The sequence below is a fragment of the Artemia franciscana genome, chromosome 15 (assembly GCF_032884065.1).
Source record: "Artemia franciscana chromosome 15, ASM3288406v1, whole genome shotgun sequence".
Taxonomy (NCBI): Eukaryota; Metazoa; Arthropoda; class Branchiopoda; order Anostraca; family Artemiidae; genus Artemia; species Artemia franciscana.
Window position 1 is genome coordinate 4,583,562 of NC_088877.1, and position 13,373 is coordinate 4,596,934.

A 13,373-nucleotide genomic window follows, 5' to 3' on the forward strand; every position below is an offset into this window, starting at 1 on the left:
ACGTGTATTCGATTTATAACTCATACAAAATTTATAGAATTGGTGTTTTAGAGAGTGATATTATTTTTATTATTCTTTTATATTATTAATTCTTTTATATTATATTGATGTTATTTTATATTAGAGTGATTCGGGTTGAACTTCTTATGGAAATTTCAGAAACGCCATCTAATTATTATAGTTCTGAATTATGTGATATAACTCTTATCAATTGTGAGCCACCAATCAAGCAAATACATACTTTTTTACGCTTCTCCGTATGCAACTTCCCGTGTAAAGTTTGATATAAGATTTGCAGGATCTGCTGCAAATGAGTTCACAGTCTTGCCAAAATTAAACCGTTGAGTGTAGTTTTGAAAGCCAATCCTCAGTTCACAGAGTCCATAAAAAAAATGGTTGTTTCCGTCGGATTTGTCAAAATTAAACCTTTGAGTATAGTTTTGAAAGCCAATCCTAACTTCACAGTCCATAAATTAAAAGGGTTGTTTCCGTCGGATTTACCAAAATTAAACCGTTCAGTATAGTTTTCAAAGCCAATCCTCAGTTCACAGAGTCCATAAATAAAAAAATGATTGTTTCCGTCGGATTTACCAAAATTAAACAGTTGAGTGTAGTTTTGAAAGCCAATCCACAGTTCACAGATTCCATAAATAAAAAATTGTCGTTTCCGTCGGATTTACCAAAATTAAACCTTTGAGTGTAGTTTTGAAAGCCAATCCTAACTTCACAGAGTCCATAAATTAAAAGGGTTGTTTCCGTCGGATTTACCAAAATTAAACCGTTCAGTATAGTTTTCAAAGCCAATCCTCAGTTCACAGAGTCCATAAATAAAAAAATGATTCTTTCCGTCGGATTTACCAAAATTAAACAGTTGAATGTAGTTTTGAAAGCCAATCCACAGTTCACAGATTCCATAAATAAAAAATTGTCGTTTCCGTCGTATTTACCAAAATTAAACCTTTGAGTATAGTTTTGAAAGCCAATCCCGTGTTCATAGAGTCCATAAATAAAAGAAAGAAATGGTTGTTTCCGCCGAATTTGTCAAAATCAAATTAAAATGTGCGAGAGAGGGAGAAAGGGGGGTGGCTCACTTCTTCTGGTTGTTGCATTCTTCCGGCTTCGTATTGCTTTCGTTTTTGTTCTTTTGTTGTACTAATATAAATGAGTAAATAAATCTTAAAACGAGTTCAGCTAAAATTGGATATGCAAATCAAGCTGAAAATGAACAAAAATATTTTACATTGTAGCATAAATGAAACCCGAAGCGAACAGAAACTAAATAAATAATCATAGGAAACAAACATACAACATGTACTAACATAAATGAATAAACAAACCTTAAAACGAATAAAGCTTTAATTAAATATGTGAATCAAGATTGAAACAAACAAAAATCAATTCAAAGAAGAGTATGGGTACTGCTTCCTTCCCTAACTGTAGAACTCTAAAACCTACTGTCATTGGCGCTTTACTGAAAATGGCCCTTTTTTGCAAACATTTTCTTGCGTACTTATAACAACATTGAAAATAAAAAATAAATTACAGTAAAATCAAATTTTTTACTAGTTGACTTTTCAGCTGTTGATATCATTATATATCAAATATTGTTTTAACCTTATTTCTACCCAAGACCGTTCACGACAAATTTAGTTTCACTACAAACAAGAATTTAGCTATTGCCTCCTTTCCTAACTTAAACATATAAAGCCTACTGCGTCATTGGTTCTTCACTGAAAGCGATTTATATTACAAATATAATAGCGTTTTGAATCTCAAAGCAAGTTCAATGTTTATATTATGTTTTTCTTTCTTTATATATTATTATTTTGTGTTATGTTCTATATTTTTATATATAGATATATTTTTTTATATATATTTTTATATATATATTTTTTATATATATTTATTATATTTTATAATATAAAATATATTATATTTTATAAAATAAATATATATTATATTTTATATTTTATTATTTTTTATATTATATTTTTGTTGTTGAAGATTAGAACTAGATGTTTGGTTTTAGGACAATGCAAAAATGATTATCTTATGATTCATGGTTGTCTAGCGCAAACATAACCTAAGAAAAAGTAATTTCTAGTTTTCAGAGTCCAAAAACAAAACCTGTTATTTTCCATCATCTTTATTCAATGAATCTGAAATGCCTAGAACATTATTCATGGAACTATATGGGCCGGTTATCTGACATTCGAAAGATAAAAGTTGAAATAATTTGCGTCATAGGTCTGGAAGCTTGAGTTCTTGCAAAGCTAGTTTTCGAATTTGAGAGTCCAAAAACAAAACCTGCTATTTTTCTTCATCTTCATTCAATGAACATGAAAACCCTAAACCCTAAGACACTATTTGTTGAATTTTATTAGTTGGTCGCTAGACGTTTTAAATATAAATGATGAAGTAATTTGCGCCTGAGTTCTGGAAGCTGAACAAATGCCTATTGTTCTTTATGCTTTCAGTGCTATTGATTTCATATTCATCTCTGATTTTTATTATGGGGCCATAAAATACTGGTGCATAAATCCCATTAGATTAACTGTTTTTCTCTTCTAGATGGCACCCATGCATCCAATTCACTTCATCGGCATTGGCTGCACCGAATAATGGATTCACTAGTGATTTTTAGCATCCTATTAATTGTGTTTTGCAGCCGTGAAAGAACGATCAATTCCAGAACAATGGACTCGGCCAACCATATTTAGCCTACAGGAAGTGGTATCGTGAAGCCCTTAAATTTTAGAAGTAGACAGAAAAACTCATTTTTTGTGTTTTAAAGTTGGTCTATATGAATTGTTGAAGATTTTTCTCTATATTGGATGTTTCTGATTAGATTGTTATTTTTATCTTAATGGCTCTTTAGAATTTTAATACTGAAGCATACAGGTGTATTTGATTGGAGCTTGTTTGTAGACTATTGCCACAATGGCCACACTAATTGGAAATGATTGTCTCAATAAAGATAGTAAACCAGGATCGTATGAACTAACGAACAAAAACGACGGAGAGAGCTTTTTTTGTATAGTAGTGCCATCTCAAATTATGCTTGGTTAGCATTTCATGTTCGAGACCCTAATTCTCCATTTTTAAAACGTAAAATTTGTTTTGAGATCAGAACATAAATTTTGCACCTCTCTTCCCCCTCCTCCAATTCATCATCGCAAAAAAGAACAATTTTTTATCATATCAGTCTGTAAAATCATTATCTTCATTTTAAGAACTGATGTTAGCACAGAAAGAACAAGCATTCAACTGCAAAAGATGCAGTTTTTAATATTAATTTATTAACATTAATTATTATTAATTATTTATTAATAATTATTAATTGTTTATTAATTAATAATTAATAATTATTTATTAATATCTATTAATCTTATCATGCAGTAGAACTTGGAGTAAATTTTATGCACAATCTAACCTGGAAGAAAGTAATTTCTGTACATAGCAGTTACTTTGCCTGTCGTGCATAAACCCTCCGGATACCATGGTTGAGGAAGAGGGAGTAATTGAACCCCTTGGTAAATAAAAGGCGAGTCTCGAAGCTATTCAAAAATCCCGTTACTAAGGGACTAAGGATTCTGCCAATTCAATAATTGAATCGTTGCATTTAATGAAAAATATTTTGACACAACCCGCAACAATTTAGCTGATTAAAAGATAACGTTTAAAGATAGATAAATCTTTAAGGCCTGTCGTTTTTTTTTAAGAAATAGATTGTTTGCTTCCACATGTATCTAGTAACAACAGGCAAAAATTGGTTGGAGGTGGGAGACATACGTTTCCTTAAAAACGATAAATTATACCCCCAAAAATCAAAGTGCTCGAAAATAAAAAAAAGAGCCTATAAATGGTATAATATAGTGGTAATGGTATGATAAAAATGAACAACCTCTTTGAATCAGTGGGTATGCTTGTCAGATTCAGTAGAACGAAAAGCTGAATAAGAAAATCGTTGCATAAACTGTCACTAAATTAATTAAAACCGTAAGAAAAAAAAATCGTGTTAGTGAGACGGTGGTGTGATGATAATTGGTAAGATAAAGTCAATTCAAAGGTGACGTTCGGCCCTAATGGTTTATGTTCGGCCTATTTAAAACACTGGCATTTATTGAAGAAAGTCTCTAATCACCAGGACAGTTGTCTTTACCAGAAAAAGGAAGGTCCATAAGTAAAAAGAATTGCGACTAGCAACTAACTTTTCTGCAAAATTTTATTTGTAATATGAATCGACAATGCGGTTCAAGACAAAATAAGTAGTTCCTTTGTCTAATATGATGAACTCCAATATATAATTAATGGAAATTAAGTTCAGCACTGCTTGCAGTTTAGTTTGAACTTCATTTCCCTAATTCTGGGTCCATCTACGATTAGAACTCGCTTAGTCATCCAAAATCACAAAACTAGCCGTAGCTTTTTAAAACGATCATAAAAATTCGTTTTCTTCTCAAAATCAAGATCAAAAACGTTCTTCGTATTTTTTTGACGCAGTTTTCTTTTTCCCACACTTTCGAATCCCCCCCTGAAAATAAATTTTTGCATATAGTTCTAGTGTTATCCAGAAAAATATAACTCGGGTATCACCTAACACATGGACAATTTAATCCAGGTTGAAGTAAGTTTGGTAGGTCTGAGCAAACTTCTTTGCGTCCTCAGGGCAATTTGTGCTACGTTTAATAAGTGGTATTAGTTTATAAGTAAAGAAAAAAGATATGGAGCTGTGATTAGGTTTGTCGAACGACTGGATGTCATACCAGTCCAACCTCTGAGGAATATAAAACTATGCAATCATGCCAATTTATTGTCGAATAATTTGAGATTTTAAACGCATGAGTATTTGGGCCAATAGGGTCCTGATGCAAACAATATTTGAAAATATTAGTTTCCCCAAAAAATGGGCCCGAACATGGGCTAAAAAACATGTTTTTTTTGTTTGTTTTTTATCGAATTAATCGAAATTTACATCACAGGATTTTTTTCGCCGGTGGGGATTTATAAAACGATTTTTTTGGGGGGGAGGCTTTTACGAAAAACACGTCAAAAATTGGTGTATATTCATTTTGTTATGTTTTTGCGAGTCGGACAAACATTTTTTTTGGGGGGGGGGTTCAAAACCCCTACCACCCCGTGATGTAAGACAATTTTTTAGATTGGTGGCACAAGCTCCCTTTCCCAACCCATAATAGTTAAAAACAGTCTATTTTTCTTTGTTCAGCTTGAAACAGGGGATATTTCGCTAAAGGACTAGCTCTCATCTCTATTTAAATCTAAAAATATTTTGACAATAAATTTCTTACAAATTATTTTCGATCCATTCGAAAAAAAAAATTAGATCTTCAGAAATTCTGATACAACTCAAAGACTGATATATGCTTATGACAAATCAAAAAATGCTATTATTAGTCTTTCCTAGGACAGTGAATTGATTTTGCAAGCTAGTGCAACGATTGATTCTTTATAAGTTGTCTTGGTACTTTTGTCTTATAGCTCAAGCGAACATGAGGTAATAACCGATTTTCATGGTTTTTATACCAGACAATATTAGCTGTGGCTAGGTGGGAAACTACATTGTAGCTTTATTTTAAGTAAATATTTTGTTGGTATTTTGGTTAGATAGGTTACATATTTAATATAATGCGGTCTGGGCGACTTCCTTCCATAATTCTTTGCTGTAGTTTTTTATAATTTGGTTGATAAAGTATTACATTTTCATCGTGTTTGTTTTATTTCATTAGCATTAACCAAACTTCACTTCTCGATAGAACTTGAGTGTGGTGCTATAAGACACAAGTACCATTGTCTTAAATTACCAAGAGAGTTAAATTGTTATCGAATCCCACAAGCATACGAATTTAACATTTTAATGAATACTATTAATGGGGCTTAATGCACGAGTATGGACAGGTTGTAATGGGCCTATTACTTTGCATCTCCTGCCACCCCTCCTTCATAATAGCTAACGTGCACATACTAGAGGTAAATCTAACTCGAGAGATGTTGAGGATATTAAACCGTATATAATTTTGCGAAGCATTGCGCAAATCAATGTAGCTAAATGAAGCTTTTAAATAAATATCATAAGAAGAGAACTCATCCCACAGTACGCTTATTCAGGCGCAGTTAAAATGGAGGGAGACGAGAGATTAATTTCATTATAGATACTAATTCCCTTGCGATTATAAAGTCCATAGTAATTGGTTCAGTATAAATCCCCAGCTGAGGGAATTGTAAAAGTGTGAGTTTTTTTTAAAAGCGTGAGTGTAGGAGGTGAATATCAATAGAATAAATTAAATAGAAGATCAAAAACAAAAGATAAGCTAAAACTACTCGCCGCACGCGTAAATCGTTTATCTAATCAACGTGTGTCTTGTTATACGTAAGGATTTAAATAAATATAAATGCCATTTAGTTTTAATTTGTTCTTGACTGCGACTGATTGTATCAATAAAATGATTCTGGAAAAAAAGTAAATACAATATCTATAAAAATAGGTTTTATTGTCAACATTTCTTAATATTAAGCAGGGTCAATAATATCACCTGGGTGTTGGGGTTAGGAGGTCACATCTGCCCTAATATGCCTCAAATTTTTTCGCTCCTTCTCAACCAAAATCGCTAACATGTCTCTGTGTCTAAACATCTTACACGGGGCATTGCTTAAAAAAGACCACATGGCCGAAATAACTTCCAAGCTTTCCAAACCAGAATTAACTAATTTCAGGCATTGTCTATTTTATCCAGCCAATTGTCACTTGACGGTTAGGTAAATATTCCATGAAGCTGTTGCAAAGCCGCCAAATAGAATTGCAAAATTGTACGAGGATAAAAGTAACCGTCCATATTGCTATAATGTAATTATAAATTATATTATTCAATAGTCAGTTTATAGAGATAATTATTAACTCTGTATTAAGAATAAATATTTCTAAGAATAAAAAAATCAGTAGTTGCCTGTATAATAACTATTTCTTTGCCACTCTATGGTTTATATTTTTTATAAAATAATTGTTTTCAACTTCAATTTAATTTTTAACCATTTGATGTTTTCCTCTTGACTGTAAATTATGCTTCAAAACTATTTTTTTTAACTTTATTATTTAGACTATTCCTTGGTGTTGATGCTAAATATTCACGTTTGAATACAAGAATGTTACATAAGATGAATTCGTGGGAATATTCCTCTTCTTCAACAAATTTAATTGTGTCCTTCCTAGTTGGCAATCCTGAAACTAGTCGACAAAGTATAAAAAGAATTATAGCTCAAAATTTTGTCTCTATTTGCCGTTGGGTACGAATCGGAATAGTTTTATTTTGACATGAAGGTATAACTGACCTTTTTTGGCTCTTGAAACTAGTTAATCAATTGAAATAAATAAATACATAAATATAGGAAAAACAAAAAATATATTTTTACCCACGGACAAAACTCTTAAAGACGGAAATTAAAAAATCCTTGCTTTTATTCTTAAAAACGGGTATAACCCAGTCCTAGCTTTTGAATCCCAGTAAATAAAAATCCTTATTCGGTTTCTCTGACTTGTCTCATATCAATTGAATTGCGAGCACTGCTTAAGCGAAGCCTAAGGATAAAGATATATTTATTTTTTAGATAGCGCGGTAGTTGTTTCTTAATTTGATATTGACAGTTTTGGATTTAGCCGTTCGACAGGAATTCTGCAACATTGTATGCAAATGTTCAAACGCAAGTTTCAGGTGTGGGAACCGCATGGTGGTCTATTATTTATGACACTGATTATTATGACACTGATTATTTGACACTGATTTATGACACTGATTATTATGGCACTGATCAATGACATGTCCATGAGTTCATGAAGAAGGGATGGTATTTTATACTTAGATATGTCTATCACCAAGAAGCACTTTGACGAGCGTATGGATGATTTTAAAAAATGATAGAAGATCTTTGAAAGGAGAATTCACCTTTAAAGGAAGAAAACGCTGGCTTGAAAACTGTTCTTAGGCTCCTTAAAGATCAATGTTTGAGCACGGAGTTATGTGCTAAACGAAGTAATCTGTTAATATATGGAATTCCTAACTAGGATAATGATAAAATTGAAGAATCAGCTAAAGATTTTCTGTCAGGAATGGGAGTACAGAATTACAAGGATGTCCACTTTGCGTCTATTTATGGAATTAGAAAAAAGACCAAGCGCCCCGCCCGGTGGAACTCGGCCCCAGCTGCAGACCCTATTATTGCTTTTGTCTTGAACCTGAAACACAAGGAAAGTATACTAGCTTGTGTTGGTAACCTAGGAGGTTCTGGGAAAAGTATCAGCAGCTGAACTTGCTTTGGAGCTTGCGAAACATCGGAAGGAGCTTTTGGGTTTGCGTTATAAGCTACGGAATTCTAAAGTAGCCACCGAGAGCGTATCACACACTAAAGCGATTTAGCGGGACGCTAGACTTTGGTTAGAAGTGAAAAATACTTGTGGTTTAACAAGGTCAAGTTCAGCGATTAATGCTACGATCCTCTGGCCTTGTGTTTCTCAAAGATAATGACGGCGATGATTCTGACGTGTGATAGAATTTACGTGATGAGTCAAACTTACGAGTCATGAATTAGAATTGTCATAAATATGTTGTTCTGTTTTGCTATGTTTATATCTTTACCTTTCCTTTTTGCTGTGTGATTTTCTTTCCTACCATTCATCTCTATCCAACGTTACTTACCCTCTTCCTTACTTTTATACTATTATTTATTTTCCCGTTTCAAAACAAAAAGCAAGTTCGTGTTGTTACCCTGTTATTTCGCTTTGATAAGCTTATCTACGTCAGGGATTGTTCACCCGAGTACCTCCTGATCTCTACATTACCGTATTTATAAATGATTATGTCTGAAAATGACTTTCCATTGAGGGCCAACGCTAATACGAAGAAAGATAATTTAGAAGTATATTAAGTTAAAAGAAACCCTTTAAGAGAATTATGAGCAATCTGATAGGTCAAGAGCCTTATAAAAATTATGTAAGAAATTGTGAGAAAATTATCGGTAATATAAAGTCTACTGCGTCATTGGCGCTTTACTGAAAACAGATTATATTACAATTATTTTTTCTTTGTACTTATCACAACATTAAAATTAAAATCAAAATTACAATGGAATAAATCTTGAACTGATGAGCTTTCAGCAATTATTATCATTATACATCAAATATTCAGTCTAATTTTATTAGTTCTTTTCAAGACTATTGAAGATGCACGTAGTTTTTAGTAAAGCGCCAATGATGGAGTAGACTTCATACTTTTACTGTTAGGGAAGGGGACAGTATCCAAAGTAAATAAATCAGTAAGATTTATTTATTTTAGTACCTGTTCTATGTTTATTTGTTTGACTGTATTTTTGATTTATGTTCGTTTTGAGTTTTATCTATTCTTTAATAGTAATTTCTGGTCGTTTTGAGTTTGAACTAATATGGGTCTTTAATTCTGCTAATCTTAGGTTTAATATGGCCCTTACTTTTCTTTGAAAAACTTCCTTTTCGAAAAGATTTTTTCAATTAATTTTTGCTCGTTTTTGATTGCCAAAGATCCAAGTTTTTCAAAATTCCCTATTTCATGATCAAATTGTCTTTCAACATCAAAGTATCAGAACTAATATCAAAGTAACAAAGTATCTAAGTAAAGAAAGTATCGAAGTAACAATAAGAAATTTGCATAACTTAGAGTCTTTCATCCGTAAGTCAAAGTCACCCGTTAATCAGTAAATCCAAGTATCAAAGTAACAATAAGAAACTTGCAAAACTCACTTTATTTTGCCTGAGGGCTTGGGGAGGGGAATTCAATGCCGGGAACATAGTTATTTGACCTTTGGACTATTTTGAATAAAATTATCTCAAAATGCTGACCAAATGCCTTAGTAGTGACGGCCCAATCTATTTATGCTCGCAGATAGGGGGTACACTATTGGAGCTACTAGTCCCTCAAGATGTTATTAAACGAACATGGGCAGTACTATAACGCACGTGTATAGTACACCTACGTCATAAGCCTTGCATTTAAATAATAGAGAGTGTTTAAAAAACCTACGAGGCCCCCACCGAATCAGGATTTCTAAGATTGTTACCTAATAGTTTCATTGATTCTTTTAAAAGCCTTCAGGGGTCCCGCCAAATCAGTATTCAAATTGTTATGTTTAAAAACCTAAAAGGGCAAATAAAACACCTATGAGACCCGCCAAATCGTATTTTCTATGGTTGTTACGTAATGGGACTCGTTAAAGACCGTTAGTCAAGCGGGGAAGTCCCAGTTGTAAAAAATTGATCATGGTCCAATATTTACAGGTTAGTGTCACGTAATCTTGCATGAGTTGCTAGATTTGCTTCAGTATTGAAAAAGAGTTCAGTGTGTCAAAATCAAGGATATTATTCTTTAGTAATGAGTGCTTTTATTCTACTGGATATTGAAGGTGCTAGCAATGGCGAAATGAAACTTAGAGTGCCTAATGCTGCAGTAGAAATTACAAGAAGTTGCCGGCTAACCCTCGAATGGAACGAGATGCTTGGGTGATATGTCATATCATTAAGCAAATTCAATTCGGAAGAACAGTTATGCTTCGCATAAAAAGTGAATATTGAAGACAATGATCTCAATCAATCTATAAAAAAAGGAGTAAGTTTGTTAGTCCATAATCTTTAGCCTTTATTAGTCTATAATCGCTTATTAGCCTTTGTTAGTCTATAATCGGTAGTGAGAGTGTCAGGATTAAAAATGACTGGATTTGAGAAGCAAGAAACCATACGAAATCTAGTAAATTTGGAAAAATTGTTAATTCTAGATGAATTAACGAGAAAATATTTTCTCAAAGAAAGCTCAACGATATAATGAGAAATGTGTAATTGTCTTTAGACTATTGTATGAAACTTTTACGTCACGGTCCCGATGCATTTACTCAATTTCTTGATATATTAATCGAAATAAAACAAAATGATATTGTGATCATGCTTTTAGCCACTACCTAGACGGCCATTTTACAAAGCAACAAGAAATAAGTCGAAAAAATCTTGTCTAAACAAGTTTTGTAACGCCACCCGATTATTCCGCCTCCAAGAAGACTTTCATTTTCCCCAATCAGTTTTTTTTAGCAGCGAGATAGTCAACATTGAAAAATGTTCTATTCGTCTTTATTTTGTTTGTGTACATTGAGAATTGTGTCCTGTGAGAATTGTACAACTGTTGATGATTATAATAAAATGTGTAGATTATACAATCAATTTAAATTGTAGAGAGAATACGCATTGCAAATTAAAGACTGTAATTCCTGTCCGGAAGAGATTTGTAACTCACACTAGAGGTTTCCTATGCTCTAATTTTCACTATGATAAATGTGATCAATGGGAAAATACTTATCCTGGCATGATTGCAAAAAACCTAAACGTTATTGCAGTTTGTTTTTATGAGACTGATTTCGCCTTGGCTCTAAATTGCCTTGGGAGGAAGGACCTGGTCTACGCTTAAATTGTTGGATGATAAGAGAGTCTGGTTCTTACGACATTGCTGTGAAGATACGGGCTACTATGGTTAAACCTACTGACTTTTATTTGGCTGTTCCAGAAAGTGACCGTGGAAGTATTGTGTGACATAGTTTCAAGAAAATTGAAACGGGTGACTTTTATAATATTAATAAGAATAGTGTTGTTGACTTACAAATAGTTTTTATAAAAATGATGTTATATTACATTGTAGAAAATGTGACCCTGACTTTGCATGTCATGATGAATACAATTTGAATCCTGACGAGCTCTTGCCACTTATCATTAATGACGGTTACTTATACGTAGAAGAAGAAATCTAAAGGACACATAGTTCTTGTGCCTACAAGTTTGATTAATAGACAAATTGACAAACACTTTTAAAGCATTTCACTCTTAGGGCACTGAAATTTATATTATACAGGCAAGAAAGGGTGTTTTCAACTAGAAAGTCGTACAGTCGAGGATTATCACCGTAAATGCTAAGAAATTTACTGTAAGTATATCTGCGACACGGAAAAATAAAATATAATAATGCATGAAAACCAGAGCTTTTGGTTGATAAATCTTGTACTCGCTTCCGATTTTGAACTCTATATTTTCCACTTTGCTGAAGAAAGTTTTTAGTCTGAGGTACATAGAATATATACGGCAGGACAAGAGGATCAAAGAATTCAATATTCTTCACTGTTTGAAAGATGCTTAGCCATTGTCCCGTCTTTACAGTTAACAAACTACTCTTAACTATGATAAAGGCATTGTTAACAGTTTGAATATGATCGAAGAAATCGAAGGTATGCAATAGAATTTGTATTTGGACATGCAGGCATCCAAGTTGAATACATTGATTATTTGATTTGTGTTCATGGTCTAAGTCTAATAGAACACTAACATCAACGGTTATTTCGCAATGGGTTTCAAATTGACTTAGTGACATTGACTTAGTACAATAATCTTCTCCAATGGTTCGGCAAAAGTACAATCTTGGCGTACTGTACCTGTTCGGACAATAGTCATATCTTGAGTATCTGACAAATCCAATAAAATGATACCATGAGTTTTGGCAAACATTTCTTATGTTATACCATTTTCAAATAATTGTGAATCTCGATCTAGGGATTGCATTGTCGATTCATATAGGATCCTTTAGGATTTATCAAAGGATAAATTGTAGAGTGGAATTCCATTTACTTTACATACAAGAGATGAAAGTTGAAAGTTTTCAAATTACGTGGAGAATTTGTCCGTGATCCAACGGCACTGGTACTTTTTTGCAAAAGCCTAAGCGAGGTTTGAAGGAATTTCATCATTAATAATAACGAATAAATGTAAGTACGTGTATCCGTAGCAATATGTCGTTGATTCGTGATTGAACGAGGAACGAACAGTTTGATATTATTTCCACTAGCTCTTAATTTCAGAATTGCTAAAGTAAAACAACTCATAGCTTGTTGTTTTCATACTTGAAGCATTGCTGAGGTGAGATCGGGTGCAGTGCCAACAACTTTTCGCAAAATAAAGATGGACGGTGCAAGTTGTAGCTTTATATCAATCTCAACATTGGGTGCAACCATTGAGGTGTATTAAATATCTCATGATTTGTTTTCCCAACCAAGTGTAAATCTTCAGTTGTTGCATCTCTAAGTATATTGGTGGTGTTTGTGTCCGCTTAAATTCATATCCAACAGCCAAAACTCTCAAAATCTTACAGGACATTGGAGTCATCAATATGAATTGTATATAACTTGCATAATTTGAAAGAATGTTGCTAGTGCTCACAAACGTTCCATTTATGTAGACGCTGAGTTGTCTAAAGCAATTGTGTAGTACACAATTACCATAGGATAAGCCCTTGCTTGCACTTGATTTT

At 33.0% G+C, this 13,373-nt stretch overlaps 1 long non-coding RNA gene across 5 annotated transcripts in view; it reads left to right on the top strand.

The window, feature by feature from the left end:
- Nucleotides 1–2,625, top strand: part of LOC136036727 (uncharacterized) — a 28,946-nt gene extending 26,321 nt beyond the window's left edge. For all 5 annotated transcript variants that reach the window (XR_010619773.1, XR_010619774.1, XR_010619772.1 and 2 more), the window contains one exon: nt 2,572–2,625. This is a non-coding gene — a long non-coding RNA (uncharacterized LOC136036727). The remainder of the gene's footprint in view (nt 1–2,571) is intronic.
- Nucleotides 2,626–13,373: the final 10,748 nt, after the last annotated feature.